This window comes from Peromyscus maniculatus, chromosome 3, assembly GCF_049852395.1.
Source record: "Peromyscus maniculatus bairdii isolate BWxNUB_F1_BW_parent chromosome 3, HU_Pman_BW_mat_3.1, whole genome shotgun sequence".
In the NCBI taxonomy this organism is placed as follows: Eukaryota; Metazoa; Chordata; class Mammalia; order Rodentia; family Cricetidae; genus Peromyscus; species Peromyscus maniculatus.
Window position 1 is genome coordinate 56,342,620 of NC_134854.1, and position 27,214 is coordinate 56,369,833.

Consider the following 27,214-nt stretch of genomic DNA (forward strand, 5'->3'; position numbering starts at 1 on the left):
GGCATGCCCACTTCACCATGACACAGAATTTGTCCAAAAAGACAGACAAGGACGAGGATCCTTACTCCATCTGCAATAGCAGTAACTCTGTTCTCCATTAAAGACAGAGTGTTAGCAGCTCTGATTTTCCACACATCAGCCTTAACCTTGTTTGAAATGCTGCTGACTGAGAAAATTCCTATCTAACCAGATGGTCAGAGAGGCATACCAACCCATTTTTACTTCCATGAAATTTCAGCAGATTCCAGTATCAGCCAATCCACTGTGTCCACGGCACACAAGCAACCACCTTTCCCAGATGATATGGGAGCCTTGTGGGATCCTGAGGTCCTCTGAACCAACTGAGAAGGACTCAACTACATTTTATACAGTTTTAATCAAATGCATGTCATTGTGACTTTTAAAAAACTGGCAAGCCCCAAGTCCACCAAGGAACACTCTATTAAATAAAACATCTGGGGGTCCATGAGCTCCTGAGCCATGCTGGCTGTGAGAGGGTTTACAATGGAGTGTTGTGCTTTGTTTCTTGGCAACTGCCTCTGCTCATCTCTCGTCACAAACACCTGGAAAGTTGATGGACCTTTCCAGTGGAAGGTCAGTATTGCTGAGAGCAAAATGACTCAGCAGATATTTGGGACAAAGGGAGGGAATCTATCACGTACTCGAATGTAATACTTACAAACTAGTGCAAACAATCCCCAAAGCTCACAATAATTACATGCTACTTGACATGTGTGTCCACAGCATGAAAAAGTAAAGGGCTGGTGTTTCTTTCATTCTCAGAACCATTGCTTAAAGGCCCTGCTGTCAGGGCCTTGATAAGAAAACTAAGACAACCACGCCAGGAAAACTCTTTCATAATGCCTGGCTGTTCCAAGAGTCTCTAACACCGGAACTTTGCTACCTTCTGTATATGACCTTGTTAAATTCCGGGCTTTTCAGATTGATAGGTTCAAACAAATAAAATCATTGCAAATACAATGAGCAGGGAAATCATTGAGGATTCAGCTTCTTTGTATCAGTCCATCAAGAACTAAATCTACACCAGACGAGAGAAAGGAACCATAGAGCTGGCTTCAGCAACATACTCTCTGTCTTCTTGCTCCCGTGTTTCCTCCTTCCATAGTCACCATTGACTTTTGTTCATGACTTGCACAACATGGAGGAAATTCTTATCACAGTATCTACAGGATAGTCTGGGTATAGTGCTACACATTGTACTCCCAGGTACTTGGGAGGCTGAGGTGGTATTATACAATCAAGGCCAGTCCAAGCAACCAATTCAGATGCGGTCTTGAAATAAAAACTGAAGAATAATGGCTAGGGATATAGCTCAGTGGTAGAGTGCTTAACCTAGCATATGTAAGGCTGTAGGTTTAACTCCCAGTACCACCACCACCAGTAGCAGCCCCACCAGCACTAACCCCCTCACCACCACACTATACCACCACCACCATCACCACCACCACACTACACCACCACCACCATCACCACCACCATCACCACCACCATCACCACCACCACCATCACCACCATCACCACCGCCACCATCACCACCACCACCATCACTACCACCACCATCACCACCACCACCACCACCACCACCGCCATCACCATCACCACCATCACCACCACCACCATCACCACCACCATCACCACCACCACCATCACCACCACCATCACCACCACCATCACCATCACCACCATCACCACTACCACCACCACCATCACCACCACCATCACCACCATCACCACCACCACCACACTACATCACCATCACCACCACCACACTATACCACCACCACCACCACACTAACCACCACACTATACCACCACCACCACCACCACCAAGGAAACAAAGAAACAAGGGAGGGAGGGAGGGAGGAAAGGGATGAAGGAGAAAATATGTTTTTTTAAATACCCCTCTTCCCTTTGTTTTTTTTTTTTTGTTGTTGTTGTTGTTTTTAAATTTAACTCTTGCTTCTCTTTGCTTTTTCCAGTTTGCTAATTTTCTAATTTGAGACTACAGGACGGTATCATTAAAGTTCCATTGAAATGCTGTCAACAGCATTGTATCAACAACAACAATAGTAAAACAAACCCTGATCTGTTAGCAGGGAAATATACCTACAGTTTCTCCTGGAGACTGACAGCAGGCACAAGACCTGCACAGGCTCACACCAGACAAAATCCCAGCACTGGGCAGGGGAAGTGGACACCACACCTCACCCCTAGCCAAGAAGCTGTTTGCAACTGATACCTGCTGAGAAAGGGAAAATTCTCCAACACAGTGTCACTGGGGACATAAACCACACTCCAGGACAGGCCCCTTGCCCAGGAGGAGTTGGCCAATACAAAAAGGACTCCATATTTTTTGTGCATTTTTGTTTTGGTTTCTGTATTTTTTTTTGTCTTATTGATTTTCTGATTTTTAATTTGTCTGTTTTGTTTTCCCTTACCCCTTTCTTTCCTTCCTTCCTTCCTTCCTTCCTTCCTTCCTTCCTTCCTTCCTTCCTTCCTTCCTTCCTTCCTTCCTTCCTTCCTTCCTTCTTTCCTCCCTCCCTCCCTCCCTCCCTTCCTTCCTTCCTTCCTTCTCTCTCTTTCTCCCTTCCTTCCTTCCTTCCTTCCTCCCTCCCTCCCTCCCTCCCTCCCTCCCTCCCTCCCTCCCTCCCTCCCTCCCTCCCTCCCTCTCTTTCTTTCTTTCTTTCTTTCTTTCTTTCTTTCTTTCTTTCTTTCTTTCTTTCTTTCTTTCTTTCTTTCTTTCTTCCTCTCTTTCTTTCTTTCAGAGAGAGAAAGAACATAAAGTTGGATGGGTAGGGAAGTGGGGAAGAACTGGGAGGAGGGGAGGGAAGGGAAAGAGTATGATCAAAACATATTGTATTAATTAAAAAAAAAAGAAAAATTAGTAACCATTTTTGTTGGAGGCAGGGAGCCAATTTCCTCACATGTTTAAGAGCATTAAAATCCACAGGTTCAATGAGAAAAGCCTCAGAAAATGAGAGGCTCAAGGTATTATAATGAGATCAGTTATAAATACTTAACTCAGATCAAAATTTGTAATCTGTTTTTCTTAATCGTTCCTGCCATGTTCCCATATCTTAAAAACAATGCACCTAAAATGCCAACAGACTGAATACGTTTCTCATCTGTAACAATAAATCTTATGGAAATCTATCATTTGTGATTTGAAAGGCTGGTAGAGAGTTGATGGAGCCCAAGATCAGCTCTGATATTTCTGCATCTCACTGAACCTCCACTTTCATGTGATTCATCTGAGAGAAAGTGATACTGCTTAAAAGGGATTTCAGGTTTGTCACTGAGATGTCACTGCCCCGTTTCCAGCTTCTTACAGCTGTAGACTTTCTATGCAGGCTACATCTAGTAGAAGGAGACCCGGGCCTCACAACTTCCAAGAAGGATTATTATTATTAATTACTGCTTCTGCCAAAGTCCTTGTCTTAATGAGGTTCTTATGACAGGATCTGATTTAAAGAGTTAAAACTTTCTGTGGGTTGAAAATATGCTCATCAACTGTTTGGAGGCAACATGACTCACGTACATCCGTTATTATTTTTTTTTTAATTTTTTTTTCTACCAAAACCCCAGGGATTTTCTTTCATAATATGAAATGCAAGCAGATTCTCCATGCACATTTCACCCGCACTGTAAATGGCTTATTTGCTTTCAGAGAGTCTGAGGTCAGGCTGTGATCAAGAGGGGGAAATCCTGAGCCATCAAAAAAGAGTCCTATGTGTTCAGTAGCCTTAGTGCATTTTTGGAAGTTAAAAGAAGTTTATTGAAACATTCCAGGATCTTAAATATATTTTTGTTTACATGTGGTGTTGGCAAAATATTGTGGTTTGAATACATATAAAGTCAAATTCTGAAGTTTTTCCTTAGCATCCTTAAGAGGAAAGAAATTAAAAGCTTTAATGGGGGAAAATAAAACCCAAGAAAATAAAAATATTTTCAGTCAGAATATGGGAAAGAAAACAGATTTGTGTGTAAAAATAAAGGAGTGGGAAAAAAGCCTCTTTGAATGAAAGGAACTTTTTTTGGTGGTGTTAGAAAAGTAACATGTGCTATATATATTCATTATAGAGTTTATTGACCTATCATATCACTGTTCAGCCATATTTACTGGTGTCAAGGCACACAAGGAGATAGATTACTTTGAAGACAATTAATTATTCATTAATTATTTATTAATTAATTATTCACAATTCATCTCTTCCTTTCATCCCATGTCCCTTGAATATATTTGAGTCACTAAAGTTTGTATACCAACCATATTTACTTGGGTTTCCATAATATTTGCAAACTTTCACGTTCACATTCTTATGTATGTCCTCATCAGTTGTCACCACCAGCCCATCATTTACTTTATACAAAGATGGTATCCCATAGTTACATAAATTTCTCTAACCATGGACCATGATGAGGCTATGTGCTACAGAGCAATAGACAGTGGGAAGAAAAACAAGATCTTCTTGTCTCTATATACACCTATGTACCTCTATATACAACCAGAAGGCTGGTTCTTAGCACCATTACATCAGCATTATGGGTAAACTGACCAATAGATTGGGTTTGGTTAGAAGAAATCAAGGGCACCAGATTTGAGAACATTCTAAAATGGTCCTACCCTAGGACAAACAGATTCTCAAAGTATTTATGAATCAATGCATATAGTCACTAGAAAATTTAAATAAAATATTCTAATAGATTGAAATTAGTTTTTAGATTAAAAACTTGTATCATAAATTGTGCTGTACCTGCAAATGAATATAGTATAACTGCACTTTAAAGAGTAATAATAGAACTGACAAACTGACATGTACATGCCTATCAACTCAGATATGGCCAGAGGCTAATTAGAGGCTTATGCACGTCTCTTAAATACCATTCCTCTCTCTTTTGTCTCCCAATCACACCTGCCTGAATTTTCCAGTGTTTGTATTGCCCTCTTGCTTTTGTTTTGTAGTTTTAGCACCATGGTGTGCATTCCCAAATAATGCATTTTAAAAGTATTTCCCATTAAAAACTTCATATAATAATAATATATGCAAACCATGATTGATGACTTTCACACAGCATCATGCCTTGGTGTTTATAGGAATCTATGTAGTTTATAAAGATAGATGGGACCCAAGCATGCTTTCCAAACCTTTCTTGAGATTGGAGCTTTGGATGGGATAAATGACTAGAATCTTATTCAACTAATGCCACTTTCTTTAATTTAAAAAAAAAACCTATATGGCTTATGATATTCAGTAGAAAATAAAATGGATAAAAACCTGGATTTATATTATCATGGAGTTGTTATTTTTCCCATGTTTCTTTTGAAAAGAAAGCAAGTGTATCATTAAATTCAGATTTGGGAGGGCCATTCCATAACAGTTTCCTGAGATAAACTGAAATCTATTCATGTTCTCATGGAGAGGAATGAATTTGTTCCACCCCATCTAACCTACCATATCCAAACAATAAGTTTGTTCAGGCACAAACATTCACTTTTTAATTTGTAAAGTTTACAAAGGGTTAGTAGGAGGACTGGAGAGATGGCCCCATGGTTAAGAGCACAGCTGCTCTTGTAGAAGACCCAAGTTCGGTTCCTAGCACCCATTTCTGGTAGCTTGCAATACCCTGGAACACCAGAAGTATCCATCACCTCTAGCCTCTGCAGGTATTGCCCAAATGTATACACACACACACACACACACACACACACACACACACACACACACACACTTAAAGTCTTTAAAAAACAAAATGAAAAAAAGGTAGGTGTGGTAGCTTGAATGTAATTGGTCCCCATAAGCTCATATGGAGAGGCACTCTTAGGAGGTGTGGCCTTGTTGGAGGAAGTGTGTCACTGTGGGCTTGGGCTTTGAGGTCTCCTATGCTCAAGCCACAACTAGCTTAGACCACTTCCTCTTAACCGTACATCAAGATGTAGGACTCTCAGCTCCTTCTCCAGCACCATGTCTGCCTGCATGCCACCATGTCGCACCATGATGAAAATGGACTAAACCTCTGGAAATGTAAGCCACCCCAATTAAAAGTTTTTCCTTTATAAGTGCTGCCATGGTCATGGTGTCTCTTCACAGCAATAAAGCCCTAACTAAGACAGTAGGTATAGGAAGAGAGGGTTGATGATGGAAAAGATCTACAAGACTGTTTAGTTGGTGCCTGAGCTAAACTTTGGTCAGAATGAATTACAAGGAGAAAGGGAAATGATTAAGTGGATGAGAAGCTAATTAAAAGGAAATTAACCACACTCACTTTCCACTTTAACATTCAACCAAAATAAATGTAGCTAATACCAACTACTACCTGTGTTTTCACAAGCATTAGCTTGTCTTACATCCCAACCTAGGATTCTCTAATAAGCATCATGAATAATAAATACAAATAGCATAAATATGAACATGTGAATTATGAAAACATGGATCTTAATGTTCTTTGACTTTTAAAAAAGGCAATCTAAAGTAAAACTAGGAAGAGGGGTAGAATCAGACTGGGAACACTCTCTGGCTGTCATACTTATCAAAGGATCTTGCTTTAATGTATATAGTGCGTGGACAATAAGGCTAAATGTAGACAATTTTTAAAGTCAAACATGAGAAGATAACTAAAACCCAGGTGCCTATGACTAGCAATACCATATTTATCATCTCTCTCTTTCTTGCAGAAAAGGCTAGATATGATATACAGCTGACTAACACCTGTTGAACGAAGGCTGTAGGGAGATTCCCACAGTTCCATGAGCCCACGTGGCTGCATCCACAACTGACCACAGATGTATCAGAAAGTAAATTCTTGTCAAACACGCATTTCCATCCTCCCGTGTAAAAGACATGAAGTCATCTTAGATGAGTCTTAGAGTGATCTAAAAACTCCAGTCATTCTCCCAGACTTGAAGAATTCATGTGATGCAATACACAGGTCCATAATTGCATATGGTTTTGCTTTCAATTATGGTACCATTATCACATGGGTAAACATTTGACAAAAGAAACAAAGGAACTGGAAAAAACGAAGACAAGATATCCTTAAATGGAGATTCTAAGGCTGTGAGTAATTAAAGGGAATCCCTGCAAAGGAAAGTGGTACTGCAGACCCGGAGGAAATGGTGCACAGCAGGCGGAGGCCGCCCTGTCCTTACAGACCCTCTGTCAGCATCCTCCCCAGACAGACAGGCGGTGCTTAATGTGGGGGAATTTATGGATAATGGATTTTCATAACAGACCTTTTATGATCTTTCCCTCCATGAAAAGTGCCCTCCAGAGCTTTTCTGCTTCCACTCTCGGTTTTAATTGGAAAAAGATTTACTGTTCATTTCCTCCTTCCCGAGTCGTCCTTTCCACTCGGGTGGCACAGCCTCCCTTCTTGATTCCCTGTGTGTCCCTCAGCTCCCCTCAGGAACCAGACAGTTCTGATACACTGGCGCATGAGACCAGGGCCCTGGTTCCTAGTATCACCAGTGAAAGGTGTGATTGTCATTCTAACAGGAAAGCATATTGGGGTGGTTCCTACTCCCTGACTCCAGAGCTCCCACAAACTCATCTAGAATCCACTGGCTTGCATCTACCCTCCACATGCTAGCATTTCAAAGGTTTGTTTACAAGTGAAGGTAAACCTTGAGGGGAGACAGGAAATGGAAAATGAAGGACCACATCCTGGACACTTGGCCCAAAGGAAAGGACATGTATCTTTGCAGGGGACTTGGCAGCCACCTCTGGGTCTAGCCTCCCTGCTGTTGGGAAAGGAAGTCAATGATTCTTCTCTGCTCTTAGTGGGTTATGGTCCTGTCAGGGGAAACTTTACTTAAGACAGGGCCTGCTCAAAATAGAGATGAGCTGACCCTCATTTACGCTTGGTAAAAGCTAAACCAAAGACAACCTGTTTCCATATTTGAAGATGCCCTTCAAGGTGAAAATGTCCTCATTTTAACAGACGAGGTATCACTCAAAACCAAGCAGCATATTTGTAAATATAATTAAATTAGCAGCACTGACAGATGAAGGGCCAGAGAACTACTAAGCTTCTGAGAGGGCGATATGAGCCTTAGAGAAATTCTTGTAGAGCACTTAAAGTATCTTGAAGAGTCCTCATGTGGACTTGTAGATCTATATTCCAAAAGATGACTATCCCGGAAGGCTTATGCTGTTTTGTGACTAGACACGAAAGCAACCACTGCTGTAGCAATGGAGACAACAGACTATTAAACTGTCACATAGTTTAATTACAAATGACCATTTGCAACAGCAGCATCAGCATATGGGTTTCTAATTTTGTGTACATTCCTCTCTGTAGCCAAACCACTGGCCATCTGGATCCTGACTCTGAAGGAAGGCAGTTTGGTTTAGTTGAGTGAGCAGAGCAATGAACCGTGGGCAGGATGGGGTAGGTAGACACCTAGAATGTGAGGCAGAGGCAGGGGATATGGCAGATACCAAGGTGGAGTTTTGATTTGTGGCATAGGATGCTGGCTGGGACTGCCTATGCACTCTACCAGGTGGCTAGAATAAACCTATCCTTAAGAAGACGCTGACGGAACAGTTCTGCTCAAGCCATGGAGAAAGGAAGCCAAGAGGAACAAATGCCTTAAAATGGAATTATAATTTGATAGGTGAGCCAAGAAATGTGCAAAGATGTAATGGAAGTTCAAATGTGGTAAATATTAAAGGACACAGACACAGAGATTGAAATGGATGGATAATACAGTTTTAACTGTGGGGTCAGAGAAGGCTTCATGGAGAAAGTGGCACTTGAGCCAGATCTAGGGCTGGGTGTCTGTAGGGGGGAAGAGGCCCTTTCTTCATTCATAGAGTGCAAATGAAAGGTTGTAAAGTTAGGAAATGTGGACATGGAAAAGCAAACAACTCAGTCTGGCCAGAGCTCACAGGGCATGAAGGGCATTAGTGAAGCTCTGGTGTGTATGCTACAAACCCAAGCATGGCTTCTAGTAAGAGAAAGAGCAGACCAGACAATCTGCAGATCTTGAGAAAGGATCCCTCTAAAGGGTCCAGCCCCATGGAAACGTGGCCTAAATGGATGGCAGCGTATATGGAGGAGAATTTTCTAGTTCTGTCTCCACTCCAGGTGTTTCAACTCATTCTGCAGCTTTCTTGAGGAAATAAAAGAAATGGGGCCAGCTACGCAATATTAAGAGCTCCATAAATCTCAGCAGCAAGAGGAGCCTTCAGCTCAGCAAATCCTTGGGTCATTCAGAACAGTAGTTTGTGGCAGACTTCTCAAGAGCAGTAAGCTAGGCCTTCAATTCTTTGTGAATGGAGTCGCTGGTCTCTTTCTTGCTGATGTGTCCTCCGCTGCCTCACTCCCACCCTGCGTACCCACGGAACAGACTTTCATTTCACTCCTTCCCTAGCAGACTCCCAACTGAACCTCCACTTCTGCGTTAAGGTGTTCAAAGCTTAGGAGCCCAGGTGGATACAATCGGATGGAATTGAGGAGGTTATTTTAATTTAAGCACCCCTTTGCACATGGTAGGCTGGGATCTGGGTGGGGCAGTGACTCACAGCACTCATTACAGCACCAGCACTGGCCCAGGTCTTCAGTTCCCATCCCTGGTGTCTTCCTAGCCTAGGGATTTTCTCAAGGTGTTCTGCCAGTTAACAAAGGCCTTCCATCATGGAAGCCAGGGACTGCCAAACAACAGCCTGCAGGTCAAACCCAGGCCATGCATCTTTTCTGTAAGTTATTTTTAGGGGGAACGAACAATTATCATCTGGCCTGTGATTCATCTGGGACTTCAATTTCAGAGCTGAGTTTAAGGGCAGAAGTTGCATAGCACCCAGATTTGAAAGTAAACACTATTTAAAAAAAAACATATTAATCAGACATGGTTATTTGCTGGTCATTGATCTATATCAATGGTTTTAAAACAAATTTTTGTAGTATGTTCCCATCAAAAATTAAACAGGGTTAGGTTTGGTGACATACATCTTTATTCCCAGTATTCAGGAGTCGGAGGCAGGTGGACCTCCCTGAGCCCGGTCTACATAGTAAATTCTAGGCCAGCCAGAGCTACATAGTGAGACTTTGTCTCAAAAACAAACAAACACACACACACACACACACACACACACACACACACACACACACACACACAACACAATAACTACAGAAAACCAGGGGCCACTAATTACCTCTCTTGATTTATATAGATTCAGTTACTTACAAACTAAACACATCCAGTACTATTGAAATAGTATTTATTATTTTATGATATTGTTATAATATTATAAAACACAAAAAGAAATGCAAAAGAATAATACTGAAACAGATTTATTAAAGTGAATTGTGATTGGTCAATGTTCATAAAGCTTCTATTACTTCTTTAATCTTGGTTTTAACACACTATGGCCAGTTATTTGAAGGTCCAGCTAACACAAGGTTCAATTTACTCTTGCATTCAACTTTCAATGACAGTTGCAGACTAGTTTATTTATATGATTATTGTTTATTTTAGATTTTTTTAAAATTTTATGTATGAGTGTTTGGTTGAACTTATATTTGAACACCATTGTACATGTCCGGTGCCAGAGGAAGTCAGAACAGGGTGTTAGATCCTCTGGAACTGCAGTCATGGATGGCTGTGAGCCACAGTGGGTGCTGGGAATTGAAGCGAGGTCCTCTGCAAGAGCAACTGCTCTTCAAAGGCTAAGCTGGCTCTCCAGCCCCTTAGTTTTACTTTCAAGCCTATGAAAACTGTATGTGTATAACTGGAAGAAACAAACACTTGGTGTGTTGAAGCATGGCATTAACACACTAAATCTCCCCAGTACCTGTGTGTATCTGTACTAATTGTACTAATGTCCTCCATTTCTCCTTTCAAAACCTTGCAAAAGTGTTTACTGTTTTAAATAATTTGCTTCAACATCTATTGAATGATTTCCTTGAGAGATTTGAAATAGTTTTTTTCAAGGCTAAGTATGAAGACATGATTGTTTAATAGACCACCTTTATATATTTTTCAATAACAAAATCAGAAATGAAAGGGCTATTTTCAACATAATTTTCCACCATGCGAGTTTCTGATGATGATGAATATGGTCTGCAGTGACTATGGTGATGGGCGTGCAATGGGACTACAAACCATGGGCTTGCACATTTGAAGTGTGTGAACTGTGTACTGTAACAATTGGGTTTCAGTAAAGCTTACGAACTTCAGGAAAAAGCTGTTAGATCCTCACATGGCCTGCTGACAGGAGTGGGTGAGGGGCTGGGGAAGTGCTCCTCCAAGTTCACTCCACAGGGTGGGCATTCTCTCCCTGTGTGTATCCTTTCTTGTATTTTGAGCAAATTCCCTTCTGCTTGTAGCCTCTGCATGAACATTTGTAAGTACAATTTATAAGTCTCTTTCACAAATGTAGTTTAAACTAGAAAGCCCTACTGCATGTAAACCCTCTGACCCAGCTAAGAATAAAGGGGCCGTGAGTCACTATGTGCTGCACATCCTAACCCCTGATCTTCCCTCTGGGGATGGAGCACATGCTCCTCCCTGAGGACGACACATGGCTAGAAAAAGGGACGGAGGCAAGATACCACAGCCAGAAAGTATGACAACGCCAGAAAAGCTTTAATTCTTTGCCCTTTAACTCCATTTTCTATTCCTCGTCTTACTGCTTCTACTTCAACGCATCCCTTAATATAAAGGGTTAATCTAAGTTAATGAGAGCTAGTGGGGCAAGCTTAAGCTAAGGCTGAGTTTCCATAATTAATACAAGTCTCTGTGTCAACTTTTGAGGCTGGTGGTGGAAAAGAAAGTCTGAGGACAAATGGCACACAACACGGGGCCACATATACCCATAAGGCCTGAGAAAGCTTTCTGGTGATCATGGTCTCTCAGGCAGGCTCTGTGCTAGCGGTGTACTGAGGCAAGGCTCTTTTAAGAGGCCCTGCTACTGAGCACTTGAATGGGGTTTGTGAGCAGCAGAAAGTGCACTACTCGGTGGTGAGAGACTCGGTAGAAATGCCTACTACAATGTGGACCCAGAAACTTCCCAGAGCTGGAGTGGTAAATATGGTTCCTGCCAGTACCACTGGCATGAGCCTAGGCTCTCAGGAAACTGAGGTGGGCAAAGCCAGTCACCAGAGTTGTGTGGCAGTAGCCTAACCACTTAAGGCTTGTCTCCCATGGTCAGAGAACACAGCAGACTTCCAGAAAGCTATGTCCAGACACAGAAAACCTCTAAAAAGGTATGGTATGTTTAAAAACATGCTTAGGTGAAAAAAGAAAAAAAAAAGAAAGAAAGGAAAAAGAAAGAAAGTAAGTATAGACAGTCATTAAAAAAGTCATTAAAAAATAGTCTTTAAAGAGTGTAAACTAATATAAAAGGAAAAGGAAGAAGCGACATAAAGATGGGAAATACACAGGATCCTGTATGGTGCTTTGTTGACTTTGACTTTTGTAAATGCTAATGTACAAAAAACAATAGCTGTTGAGAGACATTGGATTATGAAAACTGATAGATTAAACCAACCTATATATTTTTAATGATGTCTTAACTTCAAAATGGAAGTCAGAATATACATTGCATTGGGGGAGAGTTTATACCTTTATTTCCACAGGAAACAAAAAGTTATGGTCTCTTCAAAATTAATGAAGATCAGATTTAATTGGGGGAGATCTTCTGAAAATCTTGGCTATAAATATGAAAAAAGAAACTAAGAAAGACTACAGGGCAGGGATATATGCTGATCCCTCTACTATGGGAACAGTTCTGAGACTGGATGAAACATGATAAATCTTGTTGGTTCCAGAGTCCTCGTGACTTATTAGTACATGCCATCCTTTCATATAGCATGGATAGAGGTTTAGTCCAAACAAACTTAAAAAGTTAACAGATGCCTTTTAGCTGCTCAAACATAAAACAAAAAATCTCTAGCTAACTTATGCACACTCTACATTCCATACTTGTTAATGCAGCTATGTATGTTGCCTTTAAAAGTTTGTGTGATTTCAGAACAAAAGGACCAGAAATTAATAAGGACAAGACAAGACAAGGTGATCAAGCCTCCCAGAATGCCGCTGCTACAGTTTCCTCCAAATTCTACATCCAAAACAACTTCAAAGCTGCTAGGTGAGATGGTCCAGTCTCACAGACTACTCCAGCCAAGACTTCAGATAAGCTCTACACCTTCCTGTAACACAGAGACTAAATAATAATAATAATAATAATAATAATAATAATAATACAGCTAGCTCTCCCAGGACTTGACCATTATCTCATTTTTCTTAGGGTTCCCTAAAGGTGTTGGTGCCCCCAGACAACAGGAAACAGTCTAGAGAACATGATGCCCACATTCCCTAGAGGTGGGATGGATGGTTTTTGGTCATTTGGTGGGTTATAGATGTTTGTTGTCATTTAGGGGAATTGGTTACAAGTTGTTATTGTTCATGGTCAGGAAGAAAGCTGAGCAAAGGAGATTAGGTTCAAGGATCTCTTTCTGAAAAAAAGGGGAATATGAGAATAAAAGTATAAAAGAGTATATTATTGATTCTACTTTAAACTGAAAAGCAACTATTAATCTCAAATATTTTACATTGGTATTGATTTTTATATATTGATTGAGGTTATTTTTGTTAGAACATATTCTGTATATGTTTCTACTCTTGTTAAAGACATTTTTCTATATTGGTACAAATTTAAAGTTATTTTTGTTATATTGTATATATGTTTCTACTTTTGTTTAAGGTATTGCACCTATTCAGCTCATTTAAAAATGTAATGTATAATTAAGAAATACAGGTTAGTAGTTAGTCACCTATAATAATCAAACTTGTAGTCATGTTAGGTATGTTTTCAAGGTTAAACAGAGATATATTTTAGATAGATAGGTAGTCTTCAAACACTTCAGAGACCTATAGAATATGAAATTTAAGATGTTTTAATAACCTAAAACTTTTCATGACAGTGAGACATGTCTGCTCCTGGAAGCACCAATCTACTTCAAAAAAGGACGATGGACATCAAAAAACTTCCATATGGAGTTTGCTTTCATTTGTGACAAATTTAGCCATTGGACAAGAAACTGCTCTTGCCTCAACTGCTGACAGTATGCTATCCAAATTGGACAAACAGGACACAAAAGAAGGTGACTGATGAACTTTATCAAGACAAGGTAGGACAGTCCTTCAAAAATTCCTGCTTCACAGAAAAGTCTGTCAGATATAATAGGCCTGTAGGCTAAAGATGGATGCCCCAACATTGCAGAGGAACCTTGGGTGACTGTCCAGGCAGCCAGCTAGTTCTGTCATTTTTACAGTTCTGGAAGTTGTTTTCTCTGTATTTCCTGTTTACTCAGCTAATATTATATCCTTCTCAAGTCTTTTATGGGGTTAAAGACTAGATAGTTATAGTTACAGTTTTCCTTGTTACTAAATTTTAAAAACACTTACAAATGAAGTGTAAAATATATAAGGTTGAAAGACATAAAAGCTTAAGTTGTTTAACCTAAGAAAATGTATTAAGTTAAAAAGATATTTTTAGGTTGATAATAAAAGTTATGATAGAAAATGGTTTAGGTATAAAACTTTGGACTTAGCAAGATAAGACAGATAATAGAGTGATTTCTCCAAATTTGCAAAATACAAATGGACTGGACATTGTAAATATAATTCTTAGTTGACAATTCTTACTTGATTGTTCTTATTGTATATAACTTTTATTTAGACAAAAAGGGGGAAATGCTGTGGGATATTTGTACACTGTGTGAAGATGTATTGCTGTGATTGGTGTAATAAAAAGCTGAATAGCCAATAGCTAGACTGCAGGTATAGGTGGGACTTCCGGACATAGAGAGGACTCTGGGAAGAAGAGAGGTGGAGAGTTGCCAGCCAGACACAGAGAAAGCAGGATTGGCAGTACAGAGAAAGGTAACATGGCAGAACATAGGTTAAATGGGTTAATTAAAGTTATAAGAGCTAGTGGGACAAGCTTAAGCTAAGGTTGAGCTTTCATAATTAATAAGTCTTTGTGTCATTATTTGGGGCTGGTGGCGGAAAAGAAAGTCCAACTACAGTTGTCACATGTTTTTTGAAAGCTAGAGTGAAGTTCTATGTTTAGCTCCCCACCATGCACTTTTGCATCCTATATTCATTCATTAAGAATGCATAAGTGCATTAAAGAAAAGCATAGGGCATTTAAACAATGATTGATGGCACCTAACGAGGCAACTAAAGAGTCCTGGAATGTGAGAAATTTCACTGAGGGGAGAAATATCTTTCAAGTTTCAATGTCATGACTCTGAGGTGACAAAGCAGAATCATATTAAACCACAACAGAGTGACAGCAGCAGCTTCAAAGCCAGGCCTGATGGCCAGGAGACATCCACAACAAATCCAAGAGCTTCCCCCACCATGTCACATTTCTCTCAAACTCTCTTCTCTAAATGTTGAAAGCGAGAACCCCAACACATCACACTTCTTTCATATCCTTCCCTCTAAATGTTGACAGCATTATGGCCACAAACTTTCTTTCCAGTGTTTGCTTGGATAAGTGACTGGTACATTTTGCAGACTGGTCTAGAATGCAAATGTTTTAATGGATTTATCATAAATATGTTTGTCATTTTTATGCTTCTTTCTCTGCAGAGGTAGTTATTCAAATGCCCTTGGAGCTCAGAACTGGAAAGGTCCCAAACCCCTACCAAACCAAACCAAACCAAACCAAACCAAACCAAACCAAACCAAACCAAACCAAACAACAAAAGAACAGGTGGTGGTAAACAGAAAAGATATCAGATTTGACTCTAGTCAATAATTAGAGCTAAGGCAAACTGGGTCAACTGGTGTTTTCTCACTGTGGACTCTGGTCCACTTCAAGGGCTTATCTTCCTGTGTGTTTGTATATGAATGTGTACGAGCCACCCACCTGTCTCTCTCTGTCATGTGATAGGTCATGACTTGGCTCATGAATACTGAGCAGTACTTCACTTTCTTGATGCTTTAGGCCACGTCATTCCTCTCCATGGAAGAGGAAGACCCCACATCATCCTCCCTTGCTGATTTCTTATATTCTCTACACTCTCTTTCTCTTCTCCACTAGCAAGCCTGGCACTGGTTTGGCTTTTTGTGATGTCTTAGAAGGCAAAAAATAGTTCAGGGTGACAGTGTATTGGACTTAGCCAATCCTTTAGAAATATTTAATGGGCCCTAGCCAAAACTGGATCTGTAATCCAATGGATGTTGTAAGACACACAAAGATGACTAGTTCCATCGTAGCATGGGCTATCTTATAATTTTCACATTTTATTTCAGGGCTATGTTTTTTGTTTTTGTTGTTGTTGTTTTTGGTTTTTTGAGACAGGATTTCTCTGTGTAGTTTTGGTGCCTGTCCTGGATTTTGCTCTGTAGACCAGGCTGGCCTCAAACTCACAAAGATCCGCCAGGGCTATGTTTTTAACTTAGTATAATCTACTTTGCAGGTTTACTTTAGGATGCATTAATGTGAGGCCAGGGATTTTTGTTCAGTTCCATTCATTTTAACTACTTGTCTGGCCAATCTAAATATTAAAAGATCAGTTCAGGCTGGCTATTAAGTATCTTAGAACACTATACTGACTATATGTGGTATCCTCAACCCAGGTATTAGTAGTCATAACTCCAGAGTAAGACTGTACATTGTCTTGTACTCTTTACAGCTATACTTTGGAGCAAAGTATATAAAGTTGTGCTTTATATAGTTATTTCCTCTCATCTGTGGGGATGGGGTCTAAGGCCTCCCACTGATGGTTGATACTACATACAGCATGAGACCCTCTATGTATTTACTTATGTTGAAATAGTCAATAACAAAACACAACTAGAATGATATACTATAATAAATGTCATGTCTAGAATTTTCAATTTAATACTTTTTGAAGCAAAGGTGATCAGGGGTAATTAAAAATCAGTGTGGTGAAGCCCTAAGTCAGGGATACCTCCTGAATACCTCTTTTTAGTGGACTTTACATAGAACCTTTCATTTGATGAGATCTTCTGTATTATTTATTTTTCTAGCACATGTGACAACCTATCCTGGAAGAGCCCCTTCTGGGAAGAAAGATTTACTTTGGCTCTCAGTTTGAAAAGTTACAGTGAGGGCTAGAGAGATGGCTGTTGGCTTTTGCAGAGAACCTGGGTTCAGTTCCCAGCACCCGCACTGGGTGACACACAACAGACTGTAACTTCAGTTTCAGGAAATCTGATGCCCTCTTCTGGCCTTCATAGACACTGCACACATGCCATACACATACAGATAAACAGACATATGCACACATATAAATTTAAAAAAAATAATAAGTTATTTTTTAAAAATAATTATTCATTTAAAAAGAAAGAAAAGGTCCAGTTCATTATGGTGGGAAGGTCATCGCAGAGTTAATGGCAAGGGGAGAGCAGCTGGGTCTTGTCACAAGTCACCAACTAAGCAGACAGAGAACTCAGGAAGGAGGTAGGACCAGGCACTAACTCTCAATGTCTTCCTCACCAGCAGCCCACTGCCTCCAAAACTTGCCCCACCTCCCAAGACACAACTGTTAGCTGGAGAAGAAGTGTTCAAAATGTGAGGCTGTAATGTGGAGTTTACACATAAAGCATCACACATTCCTTTATGACATTTTCTGCCAACCATCTGCTTTATAATTTCCTTTGTATCCTGTAACGGGTTTCTTTCTCTACTCTCTTCTAGCTCAACACACTTTCCCTGAGTAATGTCACTGTGCCTTTAACCTGCTTGTCTACTTTGGCTGCTAATTGTCCAACCTATAGTCCCAGCTTAGTCTGCTCTGCCAAGTTTCCAAATGTTCCCGTCTTCCTTGAAAATGGGCTACCCAGCCAGGCAGTGCAGAGTAAAGCGTTACTTCAGACACCTGACTCATCCATGAGTTTTCAAAGTTTTAACTCTTCCCAAGGCCGTATTGTATTCTCATAACCTATTAGTTTTGAAGGGTAAGTATTTTTTTTTAAAAAAAAAAATCCCTTGGTTGTATCATTTTATCTTTGCTAGATACAGCAATTTTACAATTTCACAATGTGAAGTTGGCTTACTATTAGAAGAAAATCAAGGAAGTATGTATTAATTAAATTGAATCTCAAGAGATCAATAACTTACGGGACAACAGAGAAAACTTGAAAAATCTAACTACATTACAGCTTTGAAATGAATACACGTTTTCAACTGTTTGGCAGCAAGCTTTACTCCTTCTGGGTGTGGAAAACAGTGTTTAAACAATATCCATGTGTCTAGAAGCTGATTTTGATTTCAACTACAAGTCTCTATTGTTGAGTTTAAAACAACTGGACTTGAACCTACTGGCCCAAGAAGAAACCTGTCTAACTCGTTCCCTGTACATATTGTATTTTCTTTAAAGGTTTCAAAATGTCAGAAAGAGTCTGGCCCTTGAGGGAAGCAGATGACACAACACCTGGTACATTTGGGGACTTGGATCTCAAGGTCACCAACCTTAGCTAGACAATAGAATCACCTGGGGCAGCTCTCGAAAGTCCCTGATAGCGGTTGTGCCCCAGCCCGGTTCAAGCAGAGCTGCTGCCCGGGCATGAGGACGTTTCAACGCTGCTTTAGCCATTCCAGTCTGCAGGCAGGTTGAGAAACACTGATCCTTACCTAGCCAGTGCCACAGGAAGAGTTTGGAGCAGATGCAGCTATGATGGAAGGCAGCACAGAGTCATTCAGATAATAGAACTGAGAGGGGGTACAGGCAGCCACTCAAGCCATCAGAGGGGACACAGATGATCCCTGTTTCTTTATAAGCCTAATGCCAGGCTTCTTGTTTCCTCCATTCCATTTTAAATTGACTTATATCAATATTTAAAAGCAATTGTAGGTCTTAATACCATTGCATGGATAGATTCTTAAAACCTAAAAAAACGTTGGTTGAACAAACCAAATAGCAGGTCTCTGGTTCTTTCCATAACCAAATTTGACATCATTATCATGTATTCCGATGACCCAGGGGATTTAACCTATAACCGCAAATCTTTTTTTCCAATCATAGATAAACTGTGTCAGGATGATATTCTCCAAGCTCAGCTGAAGAGCTGAGGAAGGACAAGTCTTAAAGTTTGCTTTACAGCATTTGAACTGTCAAAAGAAGAAACCAAGTCAGGAGCCAGCCAAACCAACAGAGATACCTGCCAAACCACACCTTATCCTCCTTGATCAGCAAAAATACCATCCACCGCCTGGTTCCCCTTACCTCACCCACAGGAGCTTGTACATTGCCTTATTAGGGCACGGGCAGGGCAGAGGCTGCTCCTGTCTGAGGGCCCAGGAGTGGCTTCAACAACATGTGTAGCTCATAAGAATGAAGCCAGAGTAATGGGCACAGAGAAGGGGGAGGGCGGCTGGAAACATTAAATCCTCACTCTACAGAGGACAATCCGTTTCGAGAAGGCCACAATTATGGCTTTGGAAAACAAAACTTTCTTTAAAGGCCAAACCAAAATTAAAACACAATCCTGATTTTTTTTTAATAAAAAAAAAATGCATTCTTAGGAAGGGTGTTTTTGAAACTGAGAAATGCAATTAAGAGAACTGTAATCTGAAGGGTTCTAGGGAGCTGAGCAAACATTTGTGAGCACCCAGGCTTTGCTCTCAGTAAGGGGTGGTCTTGGGAGGTTCACACACACTGGTCTGTCTTAATGCTAAGCCAGAGAATATTACCTAGAGATGTCATTCTCATTCTCTTTCTCTCTCTCTCTCTTCCTCCCTCCCTCTCTGACACACACACACACACACACACACACACACACACACACACACACACACACACACACACACCTGAAGTAGGACACAGGCCCCGGCTCTTCTGTCTTTCAGATTGTCACCTGCTCACACCATGACCTTCTCTTGGCCCCGGCCCTAGCCTTGGCTTGCATCCTCTTCCTCATCTCACAGTGAACCACTATTCATGCCAGACTTTTCTCCTACACAGTAATAACACAACTGAGAGGTGCTTCCAAGTCAGAATGAGACATCTCCTTGTTAAGATCTATGTCAGCAGGGCTGCCTGTTAATCCCATCCTGTTTGGTGGCTAAACTGTTTCTGGGGCCAATTCTTGAACTCAGGGCCATCCAAGCTGTCACAGAGCACAACTATTTTACAAAGCACTTTCATCACATACAGCATGGAATCCTATCTTCATAATGCCAGAGAGATGGATGCTCTTGCCATGTCTACTTCACAACTGAGAAGACGGGCTTTGAAGGGCCAAGGGACTGAGACTGAGAGCCAGGCTTCAACACCATTTTGAGCATTGCTGATCAGTGCTCTCTTTTATAACCAAGATGTCCAAATTCTGGGTTCTGTTCAAGTAAGGAGTCTGGAAGCTGGCATCTAGCTGACCTCAACGTACTTGATGTTACTTACTCATTTCTTTCTAGGTGTCCATTCTCTAACAATGACAGCAGAGGGTTTAGAGGTTAAGATCTGGGCAAATTCAAAGCTAAGAGAAGAATTCATTTTAATTGGTATAACAAAAGTTTTGTGGTGTGGCTAACAGTCAAACTAAAGGAGCTACTCATACAGCGGGGGTCTAGGTCTCCCACTTGGGGGAAGAGGTACACTTATGATCACTTTTTGGGCCCCTGGCGGCAGGGTATTGTCCCCTGGGTTGGTAATTTTAGATTGAATCCAGGAAGATCAAAGGTCCTGGATCCATTTTCTTCCATCCGCTCCAGCCTTGCCCCTCCTGGAGAAGAAGCTTGCTCATCGAGTCAGGAAGTGATGTAATGATACAATTACTGCCAGATCTACCACGCAAAGGCCAGAGGCCAGAGCTGTGGAAACACACAGGGAGCAGCATTCATTCAGCACCAAGCTCTAATGCGCAGCGTAGTCACCAGCAGCCATACTTTACCCACTCCCAGGCTGCGGAGAGATGGGCAAGAGAAGTAACCTCTGTGCCCTTATTGTCCTCTTCTATAAAATGAAGACAATCCTACTTACCATGCAGTGGTGTTGATAATCAAATGAACTAGCATTTTCAAAGTCCTTGAACAGTGCTTAGCATACAGAGATACTATATGAGTGTTAGCCGTTTTTATGTCAACATCATCATCATCATCATCATCATCATCATCAAATGGGCTCTGTGTCTACAGGGAGGGTTTCCATGCTGTTGCTTCCCAATGAGAAGGGAAGGGTTGTCCAAGAAAGATTTTTAAAAATTGATTCTTATTTTATTTACTTGTGTGTGTAGTATGTGTGTGGGGATATATGTATTGGTACACACACCCCTGTGTATGTGTGTACAAAGAGCAGAGGAGGACACGGTGTCTTCCTCTCTCTCTCTCTCTCTCTCTCTCTCTCTCTCTCTCTCTCTCTCTCCCTCCTTCCCTCTCTCTCTCTCTCTCCCTCCCTCCCTATCTTTATTCCTTCAGTGCTGGGGTTATAGGCACAAGCAGACACGCCTGACTTTTCATCTGGGGGTTGGAAATTTGAACTCAGGGACTCCTGCTAGCACAGCAAACTCTTACCTACTGAGCCATCTCATCAGAGCCCCAAGAAGGAATTTTCCAACTGAGGGACCTCAAATTCCTTTTAAATGATAACATTAATATCAGAGAAATTGGGAAACTACAGTTTTAACATAGAATAAATCTAAGGGGGGTGGATCTTATCTCCTGTGTGTATGCTCAAATTTCCCATCACAGTTTCCTTTTTTGTTTTTTGGAGGGTGAAAAGGAGACAGGGGAAATTGCTTTTTTACTTGTTTGGTTTTGTTTTTGCTTTTTAAAAATCTATTAAATGGAATGCTTTTTTATCTCTTCTTTTCTCTGTCTCTACCTTAATCCATGCCACTTCTCATTAACGTGTTGACAGGAATTTAACAACAGAGTTTTGCCTTCCCAAAAAGGGGAGAGGCTAATCCCTTCCTCTGAGCCTCTTTGCAGCTGGCACAGTACCAGGCCTCATGGAGGGGCCTGCTCCTAACTCTCCCTGGAATGATTTTAGACAGTGGGCTGCCAGGGAAAGCTCCAGCTATCCCTACTGCCTCATCATCCTCCAGCTAGCTGACATTTTAAATAGACTCAATAATTACCCCACTTATAGCTGAAGAATTAAGCTATGAAATGTCATGTTAAAATTTTACAATCTTCCAGTATTTGTCATGCATTGTGACCTCCAAAAAACCTGATGTTGACAACCTAACTACCAGTACCTTGGAATGTGACCTTATTTGGAAATTAGGCCTTAGGACGAAGTCATTAGGGTGGGTTCTAATCCAGCACGAAATCTGGACAGGGAGTAAACTATGGGAAGAGATGGGACAGGAAGGCCACTGAAGGCAGAGGGTCAGAGTGACGCTTTTGCAAGCCGAGGAATGTTGGAGACTGCTAGCAGAATGATAGACGTTGGGAAGCAGCCCTCCACAGGAGCCAACTGTGCTTGGAACTTACTTATTTTAAAGACTGAACTTTTGAAAGCAGTTTTAGGTTTCAAGAAAAACTCAGAAGAAGGTAGAGCTTTCCCAGACACCCCTGTTCCCCCAGACCCATAGCCTACCCCACCTGAGACAGTCCCCACTAGAAGAGTATTTGTTACAATGGATGGACCCAGGTGGGACTCGCTCTTTCATCACCCTGAAACTCGGTCTTGAGTGCACATGATCTTTTCCTGAGCACCGTTCTGTTCCTTAATGCTTGGGTTTAAATATGTATGGAAACAGTTTCTTAATAAATTCTAACTGGGCTTCAAAACCAAAAACAAGTGGTGAGCCTGAATGGACAGACACAGCAGGACCGTCCAGTCCTTAGTTCATGTCAGGCTTCGGTCTCGGTGCTGTATGTTCTGTGAATTTGAGCAAGGCGTCACTACTGTGACAGTATACGCCCTCGCTAGAATTCTCCTGTGCTCTGCTTACTCACCCCTCCTAAATCTCTCTCTCTTCCTTTCTCCCTGCAATCTCTGGCAATCACCGATCTCTCTGCTGTCTCCATTCGTCCTGACTTTTGCAGAGTGAAGTATGGTTGAAATCATGTGTTGCTTTTTCAAACCAGTTACTTTCACTTCCTAGGTTTCTGACATGTTTTCTTCATGACTTAGCCCTTTTTTTTCAGTAGTGAATAATATTTCAATGTCTGGCTGTATCTTCTGCTCACCCACTGAGGGGCACATACCCACCCACTCACCCAGGTAAGGACTGCTTGCCTATAATTTGAAGCCATTCAGTGTGTGGCGCTTTGTTAGGGAGGTCCCCAGGAAGCCAATGCAGAACCCAGTTTAAGGACTGAGCACTTCTGCTTTGTTAATGAACATTCGCAACATGTTTAGGACAAAGATTAGTTACATTGTATTGGTACTCAGTCTACCTGATTCTTAAAATGCTGCCTCTAACTTGTACTGTATCTTTTCACATGCTCACTTTCCAATTCTGCTGTGTTCCTGTAGTCTTCCCAAACCTGAGGATGTTGGGGAGTTTAACCTGAAGTTCTGAGCAGAGCTCACAATCCTTAGCTTTCCAGGCCTCCTGGGAGAAGTTGGGTAACAGGGATACTCTACTCTCTGGGGAAGCGGTTTCTCCAAGGTCTCCTCCTAACTCACCAATGCTGAGACCCAGGCTGCTCATCGTTCATGGATCAAAGTGCATATTTAAGCGAGGTCAGTCATTTAAAATAGATGCAGGGAAAGCGAGGAGAGTGTGAGCTCACACAAGCCTAAGCTTTACCTGTGTCTGCTTTGCTTTTTGCCTTGAAGTTAACAGAGGTGACAAGTACTTCCTGGGTGTCCTTCTTTCTAAGAGAAAAGTCCCTTCCTGCGTTTAGGTCAGGGAACTTTGGTGGTTAGAAAACACTCACTTTTCAAAAGGTTATCTAAAGGCCCCTTCCAGGATGCATGAGGTTTGCCCATTTTGTGGAGACATTAGCAAACTTTCAAAGTATGGCTGAGCCTGTTGAGTGTCATGTAATTCTAGGAGGTCTACACACTCTCTGATGAGCTGAATTGCATTCCCCACAGAGGTATGTTGATATCCTAGACCCACAGTGTCTCACATGACTTAGATAGAAGGTCTTTGCAGATGTAATGAGGTGGTGATGAGGTCATCTGAGTGGCATGCAATCCAGTACGACTGGTATCCTTTGGACACAAATACAGACATGCACAGAGGGAGGACTGTGTGAAGAGATATCAAGAATGGCATGTGAAACTCTCTGAGCCATGAAGCCATGAGTCAAGGAATATCTGCAGCCACCAGAAGCTGGGAGAGGCCAGGACAGACCCTTCCCTAAAGGTCTCCAGAAAGACACTGACATGCTGATTTCAGACTTCCAGCCTCCAGAATGATACGTTTCTGTTGTTGGAAGTCACCCATTGGCCTCTGTACTTTGCCCCGTCAGTCCCAGGAAACTAACTCACCTTATCAGAGTCGGCCCTGCTTTGGGGATTACCTAGCAGTCCAGTTCTTCCATTCATCCCCTGTGAACAGACTCCTGCAAAAGGCTCTCAGTGTAAGCCACCAACCCTCCCCCCTCACTCCCCACCCCCCCCACCCCCGACCCCTCTCCAGGCCTTTTGAACTCTTACTAAACACCAGGAGCTGTGCTAACTACAGCCATTTTCCTCTTTTTGTAGATGAATGTAGTAAGAAATTCGCAGGCATTAAGTGCCTCACTCTGGGGCATACTGCTAATAAACCGATGGGACTGAGCCCCAAGAGTTTCAGGGTGTTGAAGTCAGGATTTTTAACTTATACTCTCCTCACGTGTCAAGAATACTTGAGAACTGGTGGCATTTGACAGCAAACAAATCTTACCATATTCTCCTTCCCAGAGTATGCCGTCTAGGACAAGAAAAATAGAAACTCTATGGGTTTTTGTTGTTGTTGTTTCTTTTACCTAAAAAGTCAGTTTTTAACAAATGTACTTAAGACTAGACTTGCCCTGAGGATGGCTGTGAGCAATCTCCTTTCCAATAGTGAGTAAACAACGCAAGGAAAATCAGAGACAAAGAACTCTAAGTTTCTGGACAGTAGACTATTATAATGAGCACAGGTCAACCATAAACTGAATTGTGTGGCATTTGCCCCAACCTCAGTGACTCTGGGGTCTCTGAGGAGTGGAATGCTCAGAGAGAAAAGCAGTGCTGTGGTGTAATGCCAGGCTGATTTAAGCTTCCACTGGGGCTCATGTGCTCTGGGAGCTGGCCGGTCCCTCTAACTTTTGCTAGCTTGTAAGGCAGGGAATGCATGTTATTTTCCATAGACAGAGAAGTCAGGACACAGTGAAATTAACACCTTATTTGCTGTTGTTAATGTTCTTGTGGCTGTGACCAAAACTCCTGAGAGAATACCTTCAGGGAAGAATTTCGACTTTTGATTCACATAGGATTCTGTGCATGCTTGCTTGGCTCTGTGAGCTCAAGCAAAACATCATGGAAGTGAAAGCATGTAGTGGAAGATGTTCTTCACCTTGCCTCATGGTGGACAGGAAGCAGAGAGCAACAGGAAACCGCCAGGACAAGATACCCATCCCCCAAACCTCCCCTTATCCCCACCTTCTCTACCCAGTGGCCTTCTTCCATTTAGGCTCCACCTCCTCAAGTTTCTACAACCCATAAAAACAGCAATCACCAGCTGGGTGAGTGTGTGTGGAGACACATCATAGCCATCATAGACTCACTGCTTAACAGTGTTCGTTTTATTCTCTTCCCCTGGAAACTTCACAGGGTGTTGTGGAATATGACTTTAACTGTGTAAAGACGTGTTACATTTGTTTATGCTGCATTTATTTAATTATATAAAGATGTGTTGCTGTTCTACCTTGCCTGTCTAAGGTACCTAATTGGTCTAATAAAAAGCTGAATGGCCAATAGCTAGGCAGTAGAAGCATAGGTAAGGCTGGTGGGCAGAGAGAATAAATAAGAGGAGGCATCTAGGCTAGAGAGGAAGAGAATGAGGGAGAAAGAGAGGGAGATGCCTGGGGCCAGCCACCCAGGCAGCTACCAGACAGCCAGACACGGAGGAAGCAGGAAAGTAGGACATACAGAATGAACGAAAGGTAAAAAGCCCCAAGGCAAAGCGTAGATGAAGAGAAACAGGTTTAAATAAGTTTTAAGAGCTAGTGGGACAAGCTAAGCTAAGGCCCAGCATTTATAATTAAGAAGTCACCATGTCATGATTTGGGAGCTAGCTGGTTGGTGGCCCAAAAGATAGCATTCTACAACAGGGTTGTGATGAGCTGCCTTTGGTAGAGTTCAGTGCTCTATGTGAACAGCGTTTCACTTCCTAAAGTGCAAAAGGGGGTCATTGCTTGTTCTTCTCCTAGGGATGGGGAGACAGTTCTTACTTGGTTGTTACCTTATCTTCTGTCTCCAACTCCCAAAGTGAAAGACAGAGCAATGTTTGGATGAAATTCTAGAAAAGATGACTGAAGGCATTCTGCTCAGCAGCCATGAGTTACAGGCTTGGTCCCAGTCTGTAGGTGGTACTCCTGTTAGTGGGTGGGACCTACTTGGAGGAAGTTAGCAGGGGAATGTCTATTTCACGTCTTTCTGCTTCCCAGCAGCTAAGTTTGCAGACTCTCTCCCACCATGCACTTGTGCCGCAATGCACCAACCACCAACAGGCCCAAAGTCGCAAGGCCAAATGATCATGGACTAACACCTCTGAAGCCATGTACCAACACAGACCTTTGCATACTTAAAGTTCATTAGCTCAGGGGTTTTTGCCACAGAGCATGAGAAGCTGAGGAACACAGTCAGCAAGCAGCCGTGGGAAGGGAAAACAGAGACAGAGAATGAAATGGAGCAGGCAGAGGTAGCCTGTGACGGGGAAATGTCCAGAATGATTCCAACTCTAAGGAGGGACTGAGCACAAGTTGAGAGACACATTCATTTTACTCAGCATCTGCATGAGATGAGGTTTAGAATAAATTAGAAAGGAAATGTGAAAGACCAATGAGAAAAAAAATGCCATATTTTATCTTTAAGTTTATTGTTTTAAACTTTCCCTACCAGACAGTTTTGTTTAACATTGGTTGCCTTTAATAAAAAAAAGTGGCCTTAAACACAGTGGAAACTAATGTTGACCTACCTTGTGGGGTTAAACATAACATCAGGCAGAGTGTGCCTTGCACAAATTGGCTCAGAACTTACAACCCACCGGCCACCTAGTTACTTCTTTGATTTTATAACTAGCAGAAGTATTGACGGGCAGAGGGATGAGGTGACCTAGCCATGA

At 41.7% G+C, this 27,214-nt stretch overlaps 1 protein-coding gene and 1 long non-coding RNA gene across 16 annotated transcripts in view; one reads left to right on the forward strand and one right to left on the reverse strand.

The window, feature by feature from the left end:
* The window catches only part of Cald1 (caldesmon 1), a 186,057-nt gene that overhangs the window by 41,685 nt on the left and 117,158 nt on the right, over positions 1 to 27,214 (reverse strand). The gene's annotated exons all lie outside the window — the stretch shown is intronic.
* On the forward strand, positions 11,697 to 21,291 carry LOC143272313 (uncharacterized). Its single transcript, XR_013049773.1, has 4 exons — positions 11,697 to 13,112; positions 13,272 to 13,345; positions 13,948 to 14,154; positions 19,030 to 21,291. It is a non-coding gene; the product is annotated as an uncharacterized LOC143272313 (long non-coding RNA).